Consider the following 23,981-nt stretch of genomic DNA (forward strand, 5'->3'; position numbering starts at 1 on the left):
ATAATGCTACCATGCTTGGTGATGGAGTGAATCAATGACTCAACACTGAATACTTAAGACTTACCCTGGGTAAACAATGGACGATATATCACGAGCCCGTCGGCAGGTGTGTACCCCCAATAAGTCTGTGAACTAATTTGTTCACAGACATATCTCGTCGGCTGTGCAGCACAGCCAATGGCCAATATATCTTCAGATACAGATGTGCCCGCATTCATCTAACGTGTGAATATTCACGGCAGCCTGCGACCCACTCACGAGTGCACATGCACCATGGGATCCTATGGATCCACGGGCACTCTAATCATGGTAAACGGCCCAGGTTATAAGCTGAGGGCTGGCACATCTGCACATCGGCACATCTGGCTGCGTGCAAGGGTGATACACCAGCCGCCTGTACACTTGTGTGGGTAGCCAACAACACAGCTGTGTGGGCATATATAAATTATGCTGGGTGTCACATCGAGCCGCCAATCGATAAGTGTGTATATTTACCTGGATCGGCTATTCAATCAGCGCAACGACGGGTCCGCTAACGTGTTGGTCAGGTGTGTACCCAGCTTTAGACTTGTTTTGCCTTGGCTCTCTAGGGTTTCAGAGGTCTCACACCCTACTATAGGGCCCATGCTAGAATGTTTGAATCCCTTACGCACCCAGAATAATATGTCTACCATTCAGTTCCCTTTTATTACTCTTACTTATAAGTGTCAGACTGTAGCATGAAGGGCCCACTGGGGAATGCATTGGTAGGGGCCCATGCTTAGGGGTGTGGCCAGTCTCTAGAGGGGGTGTGGCCAGTCACCACAGAGGCTTGGCTAACCATTAGCGAGTGCATGGTCTGGGCCCCATGATATATACAGTAAATACTGCTAGTGCATTCACAATAATGTACTAGATTAATAACAGCAATGCACTGTAGAAAATACACCATAGTCTTATGCAGTATAATGTAACATATGCATAATATATAATTAGTGCACAGTCTGGAACATGATCCCTAGAGGAGGAGAATGGCCATAATGGCCCCCGGGCAGTTGGGCCCACCGGGGGTTTCTCCTGTGGGCCAGTCTGACCCTGCTTATAATACTGATTTCCCACCTGGGCTTAAATTCAATCCTTGGGAGCCTGGTCTCCTTTTGGGTGAGTTGGTGGTTAATGGGAGCGTTTGCCCTTTCCAGGAGCTCCAAAAAACATTTTCTCTGTCCTACACTAATTCTTGGATTTTCCTTCATTTACAGCACTTTGTGATGGGCTCTGTCTTCGCAACTCATTTCTCCTGAAGTCTTGCGCTTTTCAAACTCTTTGCTCATCCTAATCTACATATTTTTTCCATTCTCTATAACTTACTTCTGAATTACAGGTTTTGTTCCCCACCTCATAACACTGAGGCCTGGAACAAAGATTTACCTACCACTCTAGGTGACAAGGAATGGGACTTTTTTTTGTAAGTTGCGGAGTCCTGATCATATAGTAACAGTGTTACTAGTTCGATGGCATAATAGTACTTTATAAATTCTGCACATGCCACGGTCATTCATATTTGCTGGGACTGTCCTATTCCTGCTTCATTCTGGCACAAATGTTGTCTTTCTCTAAAGGGATAGGGGGTCCAGAGGTCCCCACTGACCCTGTTTTCTGGCATATCTCACACACTAAAATTTCTATTACAAAATATAAAAAGTCCATCCAGAAATATTTGAATACTACTGCCAAAGCCCATATTCCGGTTTGCTTGAGTTCTCCTTCTCCCTTCTATATTTCTGAGTTGTTCCCATTGAATTTGATATGAAAATAGATTATATAACCATGTATAGTATGTCAGCTGCAGATAGATTTCACAAATTCACTTCCATATGATTTCCTTGGCTGAAATTCAAGGAGTACCTACTACAGAACTTACATCCATCCAAACTAATTTAGTGACATCTTGCATCTTTATCTTTCTAAGCTACTGACAATCCTCTGTTAGCCTATTGTCATCTTAATGCCAGGTTCCATCCAGGCCTCCCTTAGGTTAAAGTGTCTTGAGAGTTCTGAGATCTCCTTCCCTTCTTTTCCTTTCTCCTCAATTTCCCTCCTCCAAAAATCTTTTTCCACTTGTGTTCTCACTTTTGCTTACGTAGCACAATATACAGTTACATAGTTACCAGAGGCGTCAGAACTGGGGGGGCAAGGGGGCAGTTCGCCCCCTCAAAAAATAGGAGAGGCGCCGCCGATATTAAGGAGGAGCGATGTGCGGTAAGCTGAAAGACCGCACATCACAACCTCCGCTCCATGCAGGGACTGAGCAGCAGCAGCAGGATATGGCTGTGTTCAGCCCCTCCTGCTCCAAGGCTCAGTTCAACAGCGCTGCCCGCCCCCCCCCCCCCCCCCCCCCTTACCAGGGCCGGCTCACGGCCTCAGCGAAGTGCCGCGATTCGCAGGTGATTAGGGGGCGTGGCCTAACGGAGAGAAGTGCCTGCTGTCCCTGCATTGCAGAGACCTGTGGCTGGGTTGTCACAGCTAAGAGGCTGTCCGGCCTGCTCCCACTCCTTCTCCCCCTCCCCCCTTTTTTTTGTTTACCGTCTCTCCTAATAGGTATATAAACCGCTCCGGGTGCCCGCACTGCCATATACAATAGTGTTAGCTTCCTACAACCTTATCTCTGTGCCGCACTCCTGGATAATAAAACATCACTCAGACACCAGTTTCAGCGTTATCAACATTTCATGGTCTACACCATTTCATCAGGATATAGTCCAGGAGTGCGGCACAGAGACAAGGTTTTATATAGAGACCGCTCTCCTCTGTCTCCTCTTCTGCTGCATTGCAGCCGCCCCCAGTCTCCTCTGCACCTCAGCCAACTCCCACAGACTCCTCCTCCGCATCATCGCCAATGCCCACAGCCTCCTTCGCCCCGCGCTGACCACAGCCTCCTCATCCACCGCAGACCACAGCCTCCTCCGCACCACCGCTGCTCAATAGGTAATTTTACTCTGCTGCCTTTCTCTCTCCCTATGTCCCTGCTGTCCCTCTCCCTGTCCGTATGCCCCTTTCCCTGACCCTCTGTCACTCTCCCTGAATTTCGGCTCATACTGTGTGGTATAATGTGAATTTCGGCTCATACCGTGTGCTGTAATGTGAATTTCAGCTCATACGGTGTGCTATAATGTGAATTTCGGCTCATTATGTGTGCTATAATGTGAATTTCGGCTCATTCTATGTGCAACAATGTGAATTTCGGCTCATTCAATGTGCTATAATGTGAATTTTGGCTCATACCGTGTGCTATAATGTGAATTTCGGCTCATACTGTGTGCTATAATGTAAATTTCTGCTCATTCAGTGTGCTATAATGTAAATTCCGGCTCATTCTATGTGGTATAATGTAAATTTCGGCTCATACCATTGGCTATAATGTGAATTTTGGCTCATTCTGTGTGCTATAATGTAAATTTTGGCTCAGTCTGTGTGCTATAGTGCAAATTTCAGCTCATACCGTGTGGTATAATGTGAAAGGGGCACCAGTACTAGACAGTATATGGGGTACTACTATTGTGAAGCATAATGTGTATAAGGGGTGTATGGTGTGGAAAACTACACTGAAGGGTACGTCCCCTTTTGAGTGACCAGGCCCCTTTTCCAGAGTATAGTTACCGCCTTCACTTTTCCATACCCCACTGCTCCCGGGGGCCAGCCTCACCTACACAATGGTGCTTGCTGGTGCAATACTGCAGTCCCAGGCGCCTCCTTCCCCCATCGCAGCACCTCCGTCAGTGGGATTCCCGGTCACCATCTACATGGTGCGGCCTCCACCCCACCGTGGTGCTGCCTCCTTTTCGTCCTCATAGTATTGCCTCCTCCTCCCTGGTGGCTCCGCCCCCAGGGGTGCCAAATAGAAAATTTATCTTGCCCCCCCAACCTATAAATGTTCTGACGCCCCTGATAGTTACGTATAGTACGTATGCATTCTCCAAGTGATATTCGATATGTACTTCAGATTTTAATTCCTAGGAGATTTGTTGTTACTCTCTCAGTCTGTATTGTCATTTGTTTGGTTATAAATAAAGAATATATTTTAAAAAAAAACCTCTGTCAGTCACTAAGGGGTAAATTTTAGCTATTATCTTCTAGAAGGTGCTAGATAAATGACAAGTAGAATGTGACTGGTTGCTAAGGGCAACATCTCCACTTTTGTAAACCCACACTTTAGTAAATATACCCCTCAGTATGGGATATATTTATTAACCCTTGTGATTTTACTGCACACAGTCACATGTAGGGTAACGTATTAGCAACTCAACCCCAGTATTCAACAAATGTGCGAAAATATGGTAATGCTGTAGCCACTTGGAAATGCATTGGGATGCCCACCTGGTGGCCTCGCAAATATAAGCATCTGCATACAAACACACATTAGTACTCACAGTTCCTCTAAAATTGACCATCTGAGTAACATCATGGTCACGCAAATTGGCTGCAGGAGCGGAGACGCTGGTACCATGTGTTTCTGTGTACGAGATCGCAGATGTAGGACATGACATGACTGCAGTTTTGATGCCACTCCCTGTAACTGCCCCCAAAGGATCCCTGACTGTCAATCACTTTACTATAAAATCCACACTGGGAGCAAATTTGAAAAATGTACCTTGGACGTGTGTAGTGCGACCACGATGCATACACAGTCGCCGATAATTGCTTACCTGCGTAAATATCAGCATTGCTTCCATCTCTGAAGTAGGCATTTAGTGCTTGAGGTTGAACGCAGATCATCCTGGTACATCTCTGAAAAGTAAGTATATTTTTATTTAATTATTTTATAGTTAGTTTTTTTTTTAATAAAAAGTGAATTGTATATATTAATGCAGTTTATCTTGTATACTTTAAGGGCGAGATGTACTAAGCAGTGATAAAAGTGGAGAAGTTAGCCTCTTGGTTGCTATGGGCAACTTCTTCACTGGCTCACTTCTCCACTTTTATCACTGCTTAGTATATCTGCTCCTTAGTCATGTTCATGCATTTATGTGTATCAACAGACTGCAATTGACCTGATTGTCAGAAAATAGATGAGATTGGACAATCTGGGGTTTGTGTAATTCGTAGTACCAATTTGTCCAGAAAAAATGTTGGAGGGAAGAGAAAAATAAAATAAAAAACCATTAAAAGCATGCTTCTCAACCTTTTATTTTTGGATATTAGGTGTTTTTTTCCTCCATCAGACAAAGGAAAGCAGACATATGCAGGAGCCTTTACTGAATACATGTAGAACCTATCCTTTGGACTTCTTGCAAGCCCAACACTATACAAGTTCGGTGAGTACTTTCATCTACTGATTGGACCAACCCCCCAGATAGGCTGTTGTTGACTCCTCTCTCGCCTACTATAGTAATTTCTACTTGCTATATCTTCCTAAAAGAACAAACAGATCATGTGTCCATTCAATCAGGTATGATGAAATGGTGTCCCCACTTCCCACCTTTGTCAGCCTCTACTATTCTGAAAGCTTTTAACAACAACTGAAAAAGCCCTGAACTCTACCACATTTGTGGAACTACTCCTTAATATGTTTCACTATTTTTATATTTCTACCCATCGTAGATTCTTCGCCTGCATGCCCCAACTGTTCTGCACCTATAACCGACTTGTTTCACTGCTTGTAGGAGTGCCTAGCGATTCTGGACTTTTGGTGTGTGGTCAAGCTTCATGCCAAGGACAATTTGATTACATTTATGCCCTTAAAACCAGAATGGGCTTTTATAGGAATACTTACCAAGGGTCAGATGGTTTTCAGGGGATATAGGAAGCTACTGGTGGCACTTAGTATTGCAGGCAAAGAAACAATCCTTCAGAATTGGATTGTCTACTCCTGCTATCCAGTTACACCACTCCAAGCTTTTTCACATTTTCCCACAAGTTCACAATGAGAATGAAGTGGAAGCTTTCTTTGAGGTCTGGTAGAGTTATAACTCTATTCTAACACTTTCTTTCCAGCATCATTTTTTGTTGTTGTTGTTAAACTATCTTTATTCTCAAAAACAGCAAAGCGTATCACAATATACAGAAGGGTATGGGAAAGCATGTGTATTAACAATTATGATAAAATACAGCAATCACTGATCAAGAAAAGTAGCTACGATAAAACCAGGAGTAACAAGAAGCTTGTTAGGGAATTAATGGTGACAGGGGAGGGATTAAACATGAAGACGATCAGGGAAGTATTAAGAGTAGATGGGGGTGGAGTGCAGCAAGGAAGTGGGGGGCTAGGAAAGGGGATGGGGAGGAGGAGCAAGTTAAGGCGAGGCAAGAACAAGGTAAAGGAGAGTCCATACCGATCAGCAGGATACAGGCACGTATACCCTTTGGTATACAAATGTAGAGCCCAAACTGGGTGAAACTTGTTGATGGTGTTGTTCCCCATAGTCCATTCAGGACACGATCCACAACCGATTCATCACCACTGGCATGAGGGGGGTTTCTTTCCAGCTGAGAGCAATGTAGACAATCAGTTTGTCAGTATGTTTGGAGACATGGCATTGGGTCAGTATAAGATTTTTCATGCTTTACAATATACTACATGATATTCACTTACACTACCTGACAATGGCCCCCTAATTTATGTTCCTTGTGTGTAATATTGGTCACATTTTGGTATCTGTTCTGTAGGGAACCATTTGGTTTTGGTCTTGTAAAGAGCATCTTTATTATCTAAGGCACTTTAATTTGAACTATTTGCCTGTCTTTTAGGGATCTGGTCAAGATCCTGGCGGTCGGGATCCCATCAGTCTAAATACCAATGCCGGGATCCTACCACTAATCGGAATGCCAACACTGGCATCTCTAATAGAGTTACCTGCCCGGCGCCAGGATCCCGGCCACCAGGGGAAATTAAGTTTCTGCTGCGGGGGCAGGGATGGGGTTTGGCTGCGACCCGGGGGGGTTAGGTTTAGCCACGGGGTGGGGGGGTTAGAGGGCCATGTGGAGAAATTAAGTATACTTACGTTTCCTTTTTGGGATTCTGCTCGTCTGGATGCCGTGGTCGGTATTCTGACCGCCGGCATTCCATACCGAACCCGTCTTTTCTTGTCAAAAAGTATCATGTAAACGCTTTTTTTGGTTCAATAAAAACGATTTTAAAAAAAGCAACACATTTTTTTAAAAAGTGTAGTTATCAAATAACGAGACTGTACTTGTAAAAAATAAACCATACCATGGGAGTTAAAGGGAGTGGGGGAACAATGACCTTGGACAATCCCAAAAATTAGATTTTACTCACCGGTAAATCTATTTCTCGTAGTCCGTAGTGGATGCTGGGAACTCCGTAAGGACCATGGGGAACAGCGGCTCCGCAGGAGACTGGGCACAATTAAAGAAAGCTTTAGGTCACCTGGTGTGCACTGGCTCCTCCCACCATGACCCTCCTCCAAGCCTCAGTTAGGACACTGTGCCCGGACGAGCTGACATAATAAGGAAGGATTTTGAATCCCGGGTAAGACTCTTACCAGCCACACCAATCACACTGTACAACTCGTGATACAATACCCAGTTTAACAGTATGAAAACAACTGAGCCTCTCAACAGATGGCTCAACAATAACCCTTTAGTTAACAGTAACTATGTACAAGTATTGCAGACAATCCGCACTTGGTACGGGCGCCCAGCATCCACTACGGACTACGAGAAATAGATTTACCGGTGAGTAAAATCTTATTTTCTCTGACGTCTTAGTGGATGCTGGGAACTCCGTAAGGACCATGGGGATTATACCAAAGCTCCCAAACGGGCGGGAGAGTGCGGATGACTCTGCAGCACCGAATGAGAGAACTCCAGGTCCTCCTCAGCCAGGGTATTAAATTTGTAGAATTTTGCAAACGTGTTTGCCCCTGACCAAGTAGCAGCTCGGCAAAGTTGTAAAGCCGAGACCCCTCGGGCAGCCGCCCAAGATGAGCCCACCTTCCTTGTGGAATGGGCTTTTACTGATTTAGGATGCGGCAGTCCAGCCGCAGAATGCGCCTGCTGAATTGTGCTACAAATCCAGCGAGCAATAGTCTGCTTAGAAGCAGGAGCACCCAGCTTGTTGGGTGCATACAGGATAAATAGCGAGTCAATTTTCCTGACTCCAGCCGTCCTGGAAACATAAATTTTCAAGGCCCTGACTACGTCCAGTAACTTGGAGTCCTCCAAGTCCCTAGTAGCCGCAGGCACCACGATAGGTTGGTTCAAGTGAAAAGCTGATACCACCTTAGGAAGAAACTGGGGACGAGTCCTCAATTCTGCCCTATCCATATGGAAAATCAGATAAGGGCTTTTACATGACAAAGCCGCCAATTCTGACACACGCCTGGCCGAAGCCAAGGCCAATAACATGACCACTTTCCACGTGAGATATTTTAGATCCACGGTCTTAAGTGGCTCAAACCAATGTGATTTTAAGAAACTCAACACCACGTTGAGATCCCAAGGTGCCACTGGAGGCACAAACGGGGGCTGAATATGCAGCACTCCCTTCACAAACGTCTGAACTTCAGGCAATGAAGCCAGTTCTCTCTGGAAGAAAATCGACAGAGCCGAGATCTGTACCTTAATGGAGCCTAATTTCAGGCCCATAGTCACTCCTGTTTGTAGGAAATGCAGAAATCGACCTAGTTGAAATTCCTCTGTTGGGGCCTTTTCGGCCTCACACCAAGCAACATATTTCTGCCATATGCGGTGATAATGCTTTGCAGTTACATCTTTCCTGGCTTTAATCAGCGTAGGAATGACTTCCTCCGGAATGCCCTTTTCCTTCAGGATCCGGCGTTCAACCGCCATGCCGTCAAACGCAGCCGCGGTAAGTCTTGGAACAGACAGGGCCCCTGCTGCAGCAGGTCCTGTCTGAGCGGCAGAGGCCATGGGTCCTCTGAGATCATCTCTTGAAGTTCCGGGTACCACGCTCGCCTTGGCCAGTCCGGAACCACGAATATTGTTCTTACTCCTCGTTTTCTTATTATTCTCAGTACCCTTGGTATGAGAGGCAGAGGAGGGAACACATAAACTGACTGGTACACCCACGGTGTCACCAGAGCGTCCACAGCTATCGCCTGAGGGTCCCTTGACCTGGCGCAATATCTCTCTAGTTTTTTGTTTAGGCGGGACGCCATCATGTCCACTTGTGGACGTTCCCATCGATTTACAATCAGCGTGAAGACTTCTGGATGAAGTCCCCACTCTCCCGGGTGGAGGTCGTGCCTGCTGAGAAAGTCTGCTTCCCAGTTGTCCACTCCCGGAATGAACACTGCTGACAGTGCTAGTACGTGATTTTCCGCCCATCGGAGAATCCTTGTGGCTTCTGCCATTGCCATCCTGCTTCTCGTGCCGCCCTGTCGATTTACATGGGCGACTGCCGTGATGTTGTCTGACTGGATCAGTACCGGCTGGTTTTGAAGCAGAGGCCTTGCCTGACTTAGGGCGTTGTAAATGGCCCTTAGTTCCAGAATATTTATGTGTAGGGAAGTCTCCTGACTCGACCATAGTCCTTGGAAGTTTCTTCCCTCTGTGACTGCCCCCCAGCCCCGAAGGCTGGCATCCGTGGTCACCAGGACCCAGTCCTGTATGCCGAATCTGCGGCCCTCTAGAAGATGGGCCCTCTGCAGCCACCACAGCAGAGACACCCTGGTTCTTGGAGACAGGGTTATCAGACGATGCATCTGAAGATGCGATCCGGACCACTGGTCCAACAGGTCCCACTGAAAGATTCTGGCATGGAACCTGCCGAATGGAATTGCTTCGTAAGAAGCCACCATCTTTCCCAGGACCCGCGTGCAGTGATGCACCGATACCTGTTTCGGTTTCAGGAGGTCTCTGACTAGAGATGACAGCTCCTTGGCTTTCTCCTCCGGGAGAAACACTTTTTTCTGGACTGTGTCCAGGATCATACCCAGGAACAGTAGACGTGTCGTCGGAACCAGCTGTGATTTTGGAATATTCAGAATCCAACCGTGCTGGTGTAGCACCTCCTGAGATAGTGCTACTCCCACCAACAACTGCTCCTTGGACCTCGCCTTTATTAGGAGATCGTCCAAGTACGGGATAATTAAAACTCCCTTTCTTCGAAGGAGTATCATCATTTCCGCCATTACTTTGGTAAACACCCTCGGTGCCGTGGAGAGTCCGAACGGCAGCGTCTGGAATTGGTAATGGCAATCCTGTACCACAAATCTGAGGTACTCCTGGTGAGGATAGTAAATGGGGACATGCAAGTAAGCATCCTTGATGTCCAGGGATACCATGTAATCCCCCTCGTCCAGGCTTGCAATAACCGCCCTGAGCGATTCCATCTTGAACTTGAATTTTTTTATGTATGTGTTCAAGGATTTCAAATTTAAAATGGGTCTCACCAAACCGTCCGGTTTCTGTACCACAAACAGTGTGGAATAGTAACCCCGTCCTTGTTGAAGTAGGGGCACCTTGACTATCACCTGCTGGGAATACAGCTTGTGAATTGCCTCTAGCACAGCCTCCCTGCCTGAGGGAGTTGTCGGTAAGGCAGATTTTAGGAACCGGTGGGGTGGAGACGCCTCGAATTCCAGTTTGTACCCTTGAGATACTATTTGCAGGATCCAGGGATCCACCTGTGAGCGAGCCCACTGATCGCTGAAATTTTTGAGGCGGCCCCCCACCGTACCTGGCTCCGTCTGTGAAGCCCCACCGTCATGCGGCGGACTTGAAAGAAGCGGGGGAGGACTTTTGCTCCTGGGAACCTGCTGTTTGTTGCAGCCTTTTTCCCCTACCTCTGCCTCTGGACAGAAAGGACCCGCCTTTTCCACGCCTGTTTTTCTGAGTCCGAAAGGACTGTACTTGATAAAACGGCGCCTTTTTAGGCTGTGAGGGAACATGGGGTAAAAATGCTGACTTCCCAGCAGTTGCTGTGGAAACTAGGTCCGAGAGACCATCCCCGAATAACTCCTCACCCTTATAAGGCAAAACTTCCATGTGCCTTTTTGAATCTGCATCCCCTGTCCACTGGCGAGTCCATAAGCCTCTCCTAGCAGAAATGGACAGTGCACTTATTTTAGATGCCAGCCGGCAGATCTCCCTCTGTGCATCTCTCATGTATAAGACTGAGTCTTTAATATGCTCTATGGTTAGCAGAATAGTGTCCCTGTCTAGGGTGTCAATATTTTCTGACAGGGAATCTGACCACGCAGCGGCAGCACTGCACATCCACGCTGACGCAATAGCAGGTCTAAGTATAATGCCTGAGTGTGTATATACAGACTTCTGGATAGCCTCCTGCTTTCTATCAGCAGGCTCCTTGAGGGCGGCCATATCCGGAGACGGTAGTGCCACCTTTTTAGACAAACGTGTGAGCGCTTTATCCACCCTAGGTGGTGTTTCCCAACGTGACCTATCCTCTGGCGGGAAAGGGAACGCCATAAGTAACTTCTTAGAGATTACCAATCTTTTATCAGGGAAAGCCCACGCTTCTTCACACACTTCATTTAATTCTTCTGATGGGGGAAAGACTACGGGTAGTTTTTTCTCCCCAAACATAATACCCTTTTTAGTGGTACCTGGGTTTATATCAGAAATGTGTAACATCTCTTTCATTGCTTCAATCATGCAACAAATGGCCTTAGTGGACATTAGACTAGACTCATCGTCATCGACACTGGTGTCAGTATCCGTGTCGACATCCGCGTCTGCCATCTGAGGTAGCGGGCGTTTTAGAGCCCCCGATGGCCTTTGAGACGCCTGGACAGGCACGAGCTGAGAAGCCGGCTGTCCCGCATTTGGCATGTCGTCAAATTTTTTGTGTAAGGAGTCGACGCGTGCACGCAATTCCTTCCATAAGTCCATCCACTCAGGTGTCTGCCCCGCAGGGGGTGACATCCCTTCTATATGCAACTGCTCCGCCTCCACCTCATTATCCTCATCAAACATGTCGACACAGCCGTACCGACACACCGCACACACACAGGGAATGCTCTAACAGAGGACAGGACCCACAAAAGCCCTTTGGGGAGACAGAGTGAGTATGCCAGCACACACCAGAGCGCTATATAATGCAGGGACTAACTGAATTATGTCCCCTATAGCTGCTGTTATATATACTGCGCCCAAATTTAGTGCCCCCCCTCTCTTTTTTACCCTTTTCTGTAGTGTAGACTGCAGGGGAGAGCCAGGGAGCTTCCTTCCAGCGGAGCTGTGAGGGAGAATGTGGCGCCAGTGTGCTGAGGGGGATAGCTCCGCCCCTTTTTCGCGAACTATTCTCCCGCTTTTTTCTGGATTCTGGCAGGGGTAATTATCACATATATAGCCTCTGGGGCTATATATTGTGGTATTTTTGCCAGCCAAGGTCTTTTTATTGCTGCTCAGGGCGCCCCCCCCCCTAGCGCCCTGCACCCTCAGTGACCGGAGTGTGAAGTGTGTATGAGGAGCAATGGCGCACAGCTGCAGTGCTGTGCGCTACCTTGGTGAAGACTGATGTCTTCTGCCGCCGATTTTCCGGACCTCTTCTTGCTTCTGGCTCTGTAAGGGGGACGGCGGCGCGACTCCGGGACCGAACACCAAGGCCAGTTCCATGCGGTCGGTCCCTCTGGAGCTAATGGTGTCCAGTAGCCTAAGAAGCCCAAGCTAGCTGCAAGCAGGTAGGTTCGCTTCTTCTCCCCTTAGTCCCTCGCTGCAGTGAGCCTGTTGCCAGCAGGTCTAACTGTAAAATAAAAAACCTAAATATATACTTTCTTTCTAGAAGCTCAGGAGAGCCCCTAGTGTGCATCCAACCTCGGCCGGGCACAAAATCTAACTGAGGCTTGGAGGAGGGTCATGGTGGGAGGAGCCAGTGCACACCAGGTGACCTAAAGCTTTCTTTAATTGTGCCCAGTCTCCTGCGGAGCCGCTGTTCCCCATGGTCCTTACGGAGTTCCCAGCATCCACTAGGACGTCAGAGAAACAGTTTTGCAAGTTTCACCCTCTTGCAGATAATTTACTGTAACACAGCTTTTATAGAAGAAAAAATGCTTACTTTAAAAGTAGAGCAATGTGATAACTTTTAAAGTAAGTTTTAGTTAAACTGATCAAGACACCCACCAAATCTTTCCATATGATAACCAAGGCTTACGGGGCACTTTGTATGTCATATGCACGTGTTTTAGTGGCACAAAACTTTTAGTGACTGTCGTAAGGGGTGTAGTATGGTATGCCGGCGGTCAGGCTCCCGGCGACCAGCATACCGGCGCTGGGAGCCCGACCGCCGGCATACCGACAGTGTGGCGAGCGCAAATGAGCCCCTTGCGCGCCACGCTATTTTATTCTCCCTCCAGGGGGGTCGTGGACCCCCACGAGGGAGAAGAAGTGTTGGTATGCCGGCTGTCGGGATTCCGGCGCTGGTATACTGTGCGCCGGTATCCCAACAGCCGGCATACTGAAGACCAGCCGTCGTAAGGATGCCGAAGATGATGAACATCCTGGAATGCCTTGCACATATAATATAGATAAAAATATGGGGGGGGGGGGGGATTAAAAAATAGTTCTTAATGACCAGACAAAAAACTGTTACCCAAATTTTGTATCAAGATCTTAACATGACAAAAGTTTGTGCTAAGATGGGTCCAAGGCTTCTCAATGGCGAGCAGGAAGAAAATCGAAAGCTAATTTGTACAGACATTTTGGAACAAATACCAGCAGATTCACATTTTTTAGATACAGTTATTACCTGTGATGAAACATGGATCTTCCAGTCAGTGCCAGATTAAGGTACACATGGGCCTGGAGCTGAAATTTATGAAGGGCCTATTGTATGCCGCTGCAGGGTGTGTTACCAATTCTGTGGGTTTGAGTAGTCTATACAGAGGGTGTGGCCTGCATCATGTGTTACTGCTGTTGGTAACTGTATTGCTTACACCATCTATAGATGCCAAAAGCCTTTCCAGCCTTGTTGGGTCTCTGCCAGCCAGAGCACAATGGCCCTCATTCCGAGATGTTCGCTCGCAAGCTGCTTTTAGCAGCATTGCACACGCTAAGACGCCGCCTACTGGGAGTGAATCTTAGCTTATCAAAATTGAGAACGAAAGAATCGCAATATTGCGAAAAGACTTCTCTGTGCAGTTTCTGAGTAGCTCGAGACTTACTCTTCCAGTGCGATCAGTTCAGTGCTTGTCGTTCCTGGTTTGACGTCACAAACACACCCAGCGTTCGCCCAGACACTCCTCCGTTTCTCCAGCCACTCCCGCGTTTTTCCCAGAAACGGTAGCGTTTTTTCAAACACTCCCATAAAACGGCCAGTTTCCGCCTAGAAACACCCACTTCCTGTCAATCACATTACGATCACCAGAACGAAGAAAAAACCTTGTAATGCCGTGAGTAAAATTCCTAACTGCATAGCAAATTTACTTGGCGCAGTCGCAGTGCGAACATTGCGCATGCGCACTAAGCGGAAAATCGCTGCGATGCGAAAAAAATTACCGAGCGAACAACTCGGAATGACCACCAATGTGCATTGCTTTTTAGACTACCACTTTCTATAGATCTACTAACTGTATTCACCATCTATCTGGTATACTGGGAGAGAGTAGCCACCTACTGATACAAGGGAGTATGGAATAAATTCAGAGTTGTATGCAAACCCGGCGTACAACTCCCAATTGTTGTGGGTCTGCACATGTGCGAGTCCTGCAATATCGCTCACTTCAGCTTACTCAGACTAGCTGCTGCTACTGCTGCCTCCATCGCTAACATCGCAACTGGTGGTCGTGTTGGTGATCCTTAGCACGCTGTTTTCGGATCTGCTAAACTGTCAGGAAGCATCTGCTTCCTAGAGACGCCTGCTGCAGCATCTGCAATAGCATAGTACTGTAGCTGCACAGACGCTTCCCTGTGGCTGTGCAATACCGTACAATTTAGAAGCAGACCCTATATTAATAAAAAAAATTGTGAGAATAGAATTGAAAAAAATCTGGATTTTAAATAAATAAGGCATTTTTTTCTGTGAACTTTCCCTGATAACAATATCCAGAGAATCATTCTTAAATACAGTTCCTCTGGCGGGGTTTAGGCTGTGAGATAGGGAAGGTTAGGGTTCAGCTGCAGGGGAGGGAAGGTTAAGTTTAGGCTGTGGGGAGGGAGTGTAAGGTTAGGCACCACCAGGGAAGTTTAGGGTTAGGCTGCAGGGGTTGGGGGAGGTTAGGGTCAGGCTGCGGGGAGGGAGGGTAGGATTAGGGATTATGTACTATACTCACCATTTAGGCGTCAGGATGCTGCTGTAGGTATTCTGACTGCTGGCATCCCAAGCACCAGGATACTGATACTATCCCGATTAAACACCAATTAATAAAAATAGCACACATTTTGGGGTCATTTGACCTGGTGACCTAATAGTCAGATCAAGTCAGACTATCAAAATGTGCCATATATGACTGTTTACCAAGTAGCTAGTTGCTGTGTCAATAGAAACCTACATATGCTATTAATTTCATGAAAAGCATAAACCAATAGAAATACAGCATCTTTTTAAAGCTATGTTTTGTCACACACATAACTGAACACAAAATGTTGCAGCACACACACCTGGGGTCGGGGACCGGGCACTCCTCCTACTCTGCCTCCAGCCTCTCCGAGCAGTCAGCAGCCTCTGGACTCTCAATCTTCCAGAGAGGCTCAACGCTGGCCCATCTCCCATCACTGGCCGTGATAATGCAGCCTTTCTTCTCCATTCAACCCCCTAGTCTGCCTTCAGGGGCCGTGGCTCCCAATGCGGGGGGAGAGATGAGAGGAGGGTCCCGCTGAAAAACCAAAAACTTCCCCAGCGCACAATACAGTATATAAGGGGAAAAGCTAACAACAATTTTGTCACTTACCTCAACCCTTTATTGGATATTTAAAGAAACCAAAGACTAAAAATCCAGTTCATTCAATCTTTTATTTAGTTTGAATGGTAAAACAGAATTGTTTAATTATCTAAAAGACAATAAATAGATTATAAAGGGGTGACTGCCTATTACCGGTAAACAAAAACCACCACAAATACAAACATATAACATATAAAGCAGAATGTGTAGAGTGGTATTTCACTATGCCCCACTGCACTTTAGTAGTCTCCAGGGCATAGGTGGAAATTGAAATAGTCCTGAATAGGGAGGGTCCCGCTGCTGCTTCTGCGGGAGAGTGAAGCTGTGGTTTCCATGTCTGCACTGTGGATCACCGCTCTTGCTTCTGACTGCAAAGCTGCCCGTGGCCGGCCGCCAAGCTCCGCCCCCAATTCTTCCGTATTCGCGCATGTGCGGTTTGCATTTGAGCCGGATCTGGGGGATTCCGGGGGATTGAGTGGTGTTTGCGGGGCAGCGTGAGACTGGCTGGTAAAACGGGAGCCTCCCGCAGAATGGCAAGTATGCCCCTGCTACTCTTGCTTTCCCCCTATGCCTCTCATATCCGATATCCTTCTTTCGTTGTGCACTTTTCACTCCCTCCTTCCATCTCTCACCCCTGCACCTCACTATCTCCTACCATCTCTCTTGGCCCTGTACCTCACTCCCTCCTTCCATTTTTTGCCACTGTATCTCACTCCTTCCTTCTCTGGCCCCTATACCTCATTCCCTCCTTCCCTCTCTCACCTCTGCAGTGCATCTCACTCCCTTCCTCCTTCTCACCCCTGCACCTCACTCCTTCCTTCATTCTCATACCCCTGACCCTCACTGCCTCCTCATACCCCTGCACCTCACTACCTCATACCCCTGCACCTCACTACCTCATACCTCTGCACCTCACTACCTCATACCTCTGCACCTCACTCACTCCTCATACCCCTGCATCTCACTCACTCCTCATACCGCTGCACCTCACTACCTCATAACCCTGCACCTCACTACCTCATAAACCTGCACCTCACTACCTCATACCTCTGAACCTCACTCCCTCATACCCCTGCACTTCACTCCCTCCTCATACCCCTGCACCACACTACCTCATACCTCTGCACCTCACTCCCTCCTCATACCCCTGCACTTCACTCCCTCCTCATACCTCTGCACCTCACTACCTCATAACCCTGCACCTCACACCCCTGCACCTCACTACATCATACCCCTGCACCTTACTACCTCATACCCCTGCACCTCACTCCCTCCTCATACCCCTGCACCTCACTACCTCATACCTCTGCACTTCACTACCTCAGTGTGTATCTACCCAGCGTACCTTTCCCTAGCATGCAGAGAAGAGAGGAGCTGGGGGTTGCACTGCTGCTGAACTACTGTATCCAGCACACAGTCAGTGCCCTAGTGAGGTGGGTGCGATAGGGATGCGGCTGGGAGCAGGTGCTGCTGGTGGACACCGGCAGTGATGGATGAACGTGATCCAGCACAAACAGCGTGTGCGCAGAATGCTGGCTCTACAACTATGCACAGAGCGTGTGACCATGCTGTTCTGCCGGTGTGCCTGCTCCCACCTCCTGTTCTTTGAGCCGCCGCCTCCTCCTCCCGTTCCTAGAGCCACTTAACTGGGAGCCCAGGCAGGTAAGCGGCAAGAGGAGTGTGGGTTGGCGGCGCTTACAGCGCCCTCTCGAGTCAGCCCTCCCTCTCCATGCAGCAATACTGATAATGAAGGGGGTGTTATGCGTAGGCAGCAGAAGTCAGTGCAGAAATGTGCACTGAGCGGCTCTTCCAGCACTAGTGTATGTGATTCCAGGAGGGTGTATAAAGGAGGACTGGAGGGGTTGGAAGGGGTGCCGGACCTCGGATGGCTTCTGGCGCTGGTTGTACAGGAAAATATATTTTTTTCCTGTACTCGCTGCCAGCCTCCAACAGATCTCTCTGGGCCTATTTTCATTGGGGGGCCTGGAGCTGCAGCTCCATCCGCCCCATTGTTAATCCGGCCCTGCTTCCAGTACAGTCCTGAAAAAAAAAGCACTGAAAAACGCCATAATCATCATAAATTAAAAAAGCACGTCTAAGCAAATGCAAATTCAAAGCCTTGTTAATTGCATTGATATCAAGGGTATTATTTTGGAAGACTGGGTACCTGGAGCCACAACAACGAATCAACATTACTATAAAAAATTTCTAGAAACTATGCGGGAAAGAATCAGAAGAAAGAGGCCAGATGTGTGGAAACATGGTTTCATCCTCCATCAGGATTATGTACCAGCCCACACAGCTCTCTCTGTGAAGCAGTTCTTTGGTCGAGAAGCAGGTTGCAGTGCTAGAACGCCCTCCATACTCGCCAGACCTAGCACCGTGTGACTATTATTTTTCCTAAAGTCAAATCTGTACTCAAGGGAGTGTATACACGTCTGAGGAAGCCGCCGAGTACCCGGAAGTGGAGAGGCGGAGAAACACGTCACGTGATCGGGCTGCAATCTTTGTGTGAGCTGTGAACTGCCGCTCCTAGAAGCCGTATCTCATGCTGGAAACAAGTGTACTACTTGCGTACCCACACTGCTGGAAAGAGAGAGAGGGAGCGCTCCCCCGGCTTGTAAGTCCTATTGGATCCATTTTTCAATAATTTGAACATTGGTCTCTAATTTGCAACAGCCCCCGAAAATTGCTATACACGGGAGGTAGGAGTTAAACTTACCAGTGATTTTCTGCAAAACTAACAATTGAATAGATTGGATCCAATTACTAATGGACTAACATGATAAAAACTAATGGATGACTATATCAAGATTGCATGCCCTTACTAACTGATTAACAAATCGGACTTTTTATGCTATTTTTAATATTGATTATTATACAGTTGATTATATTATATTTTTTGGTTATTTATGTGTAATATATGGCCATATATGCTTCTTTTTTAAATAATAAATATATATATATGTTTAATTTGATGTGACTGGACAGCGCTTCCTATTAAAACCTCGGTTTTAATTTTTGTGATTCTTCTACAGGATAAAGTGTAAAAGTCACCAAACTGCTCTGGAGCAATAAAGATGTAAGAGCCTAAAGGGGACAAACATTAGCTGAGATAGCTCACAAACACAGGGAAATGTGAGATGGAAGTTCAGGGTTCCTGTATTTCATAAGGAATCATAGGATAATGCTTCCCAATGGCATACCTCCCAATTGTCCCGATTTTCGCGGGACAGTCCCGTTTTTTGGGGACTGTCCCGCTGTCCCACCCGCGGGCCGCAGTGTCCCGCGGTGGAGGGGGGGGGCAGTTGGGAGGCTCCTGCACGCGCTGCCCTGCTTAGCAGAGCAGCGGTGAATAGACGCTGTGCGCATGCGCACAGCGTCTATTCACTGGAGGGAGAGGGGGCATGCCAGCGGCTCACAGAGCGCTGGGCATGCCCCCTCAGTGAAGAAAACGGGGACGTGGCTCACGATTGTGGGTCCTCCGCAAAGCCACACCCCCTTTTCTTAGGCCGTGCCCCTTTTTTGGGAGCGCGCGCGCGCCTTCGCCGCGCGTGTGTCCCTCTTTATGAAAATCAAAAGTTGGGAGGTATGCAATGGGGCAGTATGAACTATTGAAGATTGAAATGTCTTAATCCATTGAAGATATTTTTAACAAACCGTAGATAAATGGAGTTTCTAGGTTTAGTAAGGTCCATAGGACAGTTACAATTGTTACAGATAGATTAAAAAAAATCAATTGACAAATATGATAAATGAGGAAGGGAGTGACACCAAAAACACTCATCTTTAGGTCAGGGAACATTTTACCCAGTGACATTAGTGTTGTGGCCAATGTCACCTTCTTGTAAGCTATTTTTTTGCAAACAAATACAGTACATATACTAACCAAAAAAAAACTTGAGGAAGACACCTAAATGGAGATAAACTGAATTACAGATCATTACAGAACTGTGGTTTTAATGAAAACAAATTCTGCAAATTCACAAATCTCTAAACTACATAAACTACCAGGATATCTAGTGATTGCATTAATTGCAGATAGGAGATCGAACTATACTATTGATTACTCAGTTTTTACAACATAATATGATATGCATTGCACTTATATACTAACGAGTGCTATAACCGTATTAGCACACAAATCGGTAAACTTTTCACAGATTCTGTACATTTACGCTCATTTACCAGTGTTAACGCCCGTTAGCACAGTACTTTAGCGGGCGTTAAAAAGGCTAACAGGGGTACTCAATGTGTATTATTTTTGTAATACACATTGACGGCAGGGGCGCCACTATCTTTGGTTGGATGGGGGGGGGGGGGGTATAATTTAATTTTGACACCTAATTCACTGAATTTCAGCCCCTCAGCAGATGCTGCACTTACCACCACGTGGCCTACAGTACCTGGTGATAGAAATTTCTATCTTTATAGAGATACCTCTATCTATTTATACCTATATACATACACACACATTTATGTAAAACACAGCACAGAGGACACTATGGGGAATGCAGATAATAGTATATTAGAAGAAAGATACAACATTAAGGGGTCCATTTATTCTTTACGGAGGTTTAGACTCGCTAAATAGAATTTCTTATTGCTGCTATTTTAACAATAAGAATTTAATTTCTGTTCAGAAGTATTAAAATTCCCATCCAGGGACAGGCGCTCCGATAGGGGCTCATCCCAGCAATGTGTACACTAAAGTGATCACATCAGGATCACTTTACTTTATGCTGTGGACCTACTGCGCATGCGTTGTCATTATACAGAGCATGCACCAGTGGCTGTAACTGAGGAGGGATCAGGACAATCCTCTCCTGTTGAATTGTGTTATGTAGCCCATGGACTACAATGGCTAAAGACATCACTATTGTAATGGGGAACACGGAAAACACAGCAGATGTCTCCGATATCTGTTGTGGAACCCATGTAATACTTTCAGGGGATACTTACATTTTAAGGTTATCCTGATTTTACGGATGATATACCATAAAATGTATACAATAAATATGCCCAAAAAATATAACTGTATTATGTGAGTAACTTTATGTAGTCTATAAGACAAGATCCACTCATAGGGCTTAATTCAGACCTGATCGCTAGGGTGCGTATTTTGCATCCCTGCAGGGGGAGGGGGTAGTCGCAATCTCATTTGCAGAAAGCTGCTCAGTCTCTGCCAGAGGCGGATTGGCCGTAGGGTCTACAGGGAAGATCCCCAGGCCGACGCACCAGTGGGGCCTGTTTTGTTTGAGGACATGTGGTCCTTTTTATAGACATAATGAATAAGATGCAAAATAATTTGCATATATGAAAATGCCACTTAGCCTGTGATTGCAGATGATCTAGTGTATGCTCTGTCTGCCTGCTTGGCTGACATATAAGATTGAGTGAATAGTGATTAGGATACGGTTGATGTAATAAGCAAGAAAATATATCTTTCTAAAGAATGATATAGTTTCTTAAATTCTGAAGGTGTATCATATAATGTGCTCATAATATTTAATTTAATTTTATTTCTTTTTAACTTCCCCCTTGATGCTGGACATGCCCACTATCTGGAAAGTCTTGGGGGGAGGGTGCTGCTGCCATGGCCCATGGCTATCCCTTCTGGTGCTGCCCATGTGGGGCCACTAGTACAAATTTTTCCAGGGCCGCTTTTCGTTCCCAATCCGCCCCTGGTCTCTGTACAGCTCAGGACTTACTCTTCCAGTGCGATGATCCGGCTAGGAGCTGACGTCAGGAACCCTCCCTTCAAACAGCTGGACACGCCTGCATTTTCCGCACACTCCCTGTAAATGGTCATGTGACACCCACAAACGGCCTCTTCCTGTCAGTTTTCTTGCGATCGCCGGTGTGATCGATTTCTTTGTTCATTCCGTCGCCGTCCGGCGATCCCCGTTGCTCTGGGACGACGCACCTGCGCATTGCGGTGCATACTCATGCGCAGTTCAGCGCTGCACAAAAAGCCAGTGTGCGGTCAGGTCTGAATGACCCCCATAGTTCACACCCTGGCTGAGGCTGTGCATGGAAGGTAATGAGACCTTACAGGGAACATTTTCAGCTGAGTTGGAAATGGGGGGAGGTCAGGGAGTGCTGCGAGGGAAAGAAGTGGGAGGACAAAGGGAGCTGCTGGGGAAGAGGGGAGGAATATATGATGTGGGAGGTGAGACAGACACAGGGCTGGTCCCAGAGGAGGGGCCATCTCACAGTAACTAGGGGTTGGAGATGGGTACAGTAGGGAGTAGTGCCCTGGAGGCAGACAAAGAAGGGCAGTGGGGAGGGAGGAGGTGGAGGGTTTTATCTCCATCCTGAAAAGCCTGTATTAACTTTAGATGGGGCCACCCTGTGCCTCGTGACCCTATACTTTGACTGGTGCCTCTCAAATATTTGGGTGGGACGAGCCACCCTTTCGCTGTTCCAGCACCTATGATTGACTGCTATATATTAATGTCACATAGTGCTTGGCATACAGTATACCATTATCTTGCCGGTCTGCCTAATATCGGACACCAGATAATTGTACTGTGTATGTGTGAGACTAACTCGAAAATATGGATCAGACAAACATACTGAATCATCCAACATGTCCATCTGTTTCAATATTTTTTAAGTTACAAGTCAGTCTGACTGAGACTTACACTGTTCCTTCACAGGGGAGGATCGGGGAGAGGTTTCCTCCCCAGGGAAGGAACCCAGATATCGTGTGGCAATACACCATGACAGATCTCACAATGTATAGATGTATCTCCCTACATCTTTGCTGCAGTCACGTTAAACAGCCCTTCTAGTCACTCCATCTTTATATCGACTTTCTCCATTTAAATGTGTCTAAGTTGCATTGTTACGCAAATGGGATGCACAAACAGCTTATGCTGATTAAAATGATATGCGGCATGTCTATATTCTGTGTGTGACTGTATCTGCATACGAAATGCAATGTTACAGTGTTTTCCTGGAAATCACTGTAACGTACCATTCCGTATGCAGATACAGCCAAAGAAAAGCCGCCCGACGTTAGCAGAGCAGCTCAGGAGCTGCCGGCTTACACACGCCAGGAATCTCCTGCTGCATGGCGTATTAAGGCAAGATGTATGAGGAGGTATGTATGCTCGTATCTGCTGGGTGTCAGATAAAATGTCTGTCGGACTGACAGGAATTTTGTCTGACCATGGGGTAAATTTACTAAGGTGGGAGATTTTTAGAACTGGTAATGTTGCCCATGGCAACCAATCAGATTCTACTTACCATTTATCTAGGTGCTTCTAGCAGATAATAGATATAATCTGATTGGTTGCTATGGGCAACATCACCAGTTCTAAAAATCTCCCACCTTAGTAAATTTACCCCCATGTATCCCAGCATTACTATTTACAGATAAATTCATTTCTGTGCAGAGACTTGCACTTTTCATCCTTTAGGGCCAAATTGTGATGGGTGGGCAAGTAATCTACAAAAATTACCGCCCTGAGTTAACCAACATGTAAAATCTACTTTTCAGAAATATTGTTTTGAATGAAAGTAACCAGAGATCAGTATTTTCTTTTAATTGGTGCAGTTTATAAACAGTTTGCCATTTAAAAGTCAAAATACTTAATGGGGGAGGTTTATTATAGTGGCACACATCATGCCGCTACAGCACATCCTGCTTCGCCTCATTACCGAGGTGAAGCAGGAAGGAACATCAACAAGATGTATTACCATCTTGTCTGCCTGAGTGGGGGAGTGAAAACTCTCCCTTACGGCGATCCCCGCCAGAGCACATAGTGCATCAGCTTAGTGCTGATGCGCTGTGTCGTTCTGCCTGGTTGGCTCCAGTGTGAATGTGCAAGATCTTGCTACTATTGCAAGATTTAACATGCAGCCCCGTGCCGGCAGCCATTGCAGCCAGGGACAGCACTGTCCCTGGCTGTGGTGTATGGGAAACGACACCTGCAAGCATCGAAATTGATAGCTGCAGGTGTCGGAAAAATCAGTGCAACTGAATGTACGTACATTGCCCTGAATATCGGCGTGCTTTCTTTTAGCACACCGCCACTGTCATACATGGGGGGAGGGGGGGGGGGGGGGATTGGTATCAGTGCATATAACGTGTGCTGATAACTCCCCCTTTCCCCCAATATCGACCTTGAATACATTTACCCCTATGTTCTCCTAGCATAGGGCCTCTGCAAA

At 46.8% G+C, this 23,981-nt stretch overlaps 1 long non-coding RNA gene across 4 annotated transcripts in view; it reads right to left on the reverse strand.

Annotated features, from left to right (window-relative positions):
• The window catches only part of LOC135045718 (uncharacterized), a 445,823-nt gene that overhangs the window by 176,483 nt on the left and 245,359 nt on the right, over nucleotides 1-23,981 (reverse strand). For 3 of the 4 annotated variants that reach the window (XR_010238138.1, XR_010238150.1, XR_010238144.1), the window contains exons 6-7: nucleotides 6,309-6,462; nucleotides 4,683-4,764 (exon numbers count right to left, since the gene is read on the reverse strand). This is a non-coding gene — a long non-coding RNA (uncharacterized LOC135045718). The remainder of the gene's footprint in view (nucleotides 1-4,682; nucleotides 4,765-6,308; nucleotides 6,463-23,981) is intronic. The other variant, XR_010238156.1, reaches the window with a different exon arrangement.

Source organism: Pseudophryne corroboree, chromosome 2 (genome assembly GCF_028390025.1).
Source record: "Pseudophryne corroboree isolate aPseCor3 chromosome 2, aPseCor3.hap2, whole genome shotgun sequence".
Taxonomy (NCBI): Eukaryota; Metazoa; Chordata; class Amphibia; order Anura; family Myobatrachidae; genus Pseudophryne; species Pseudophryne corroboree.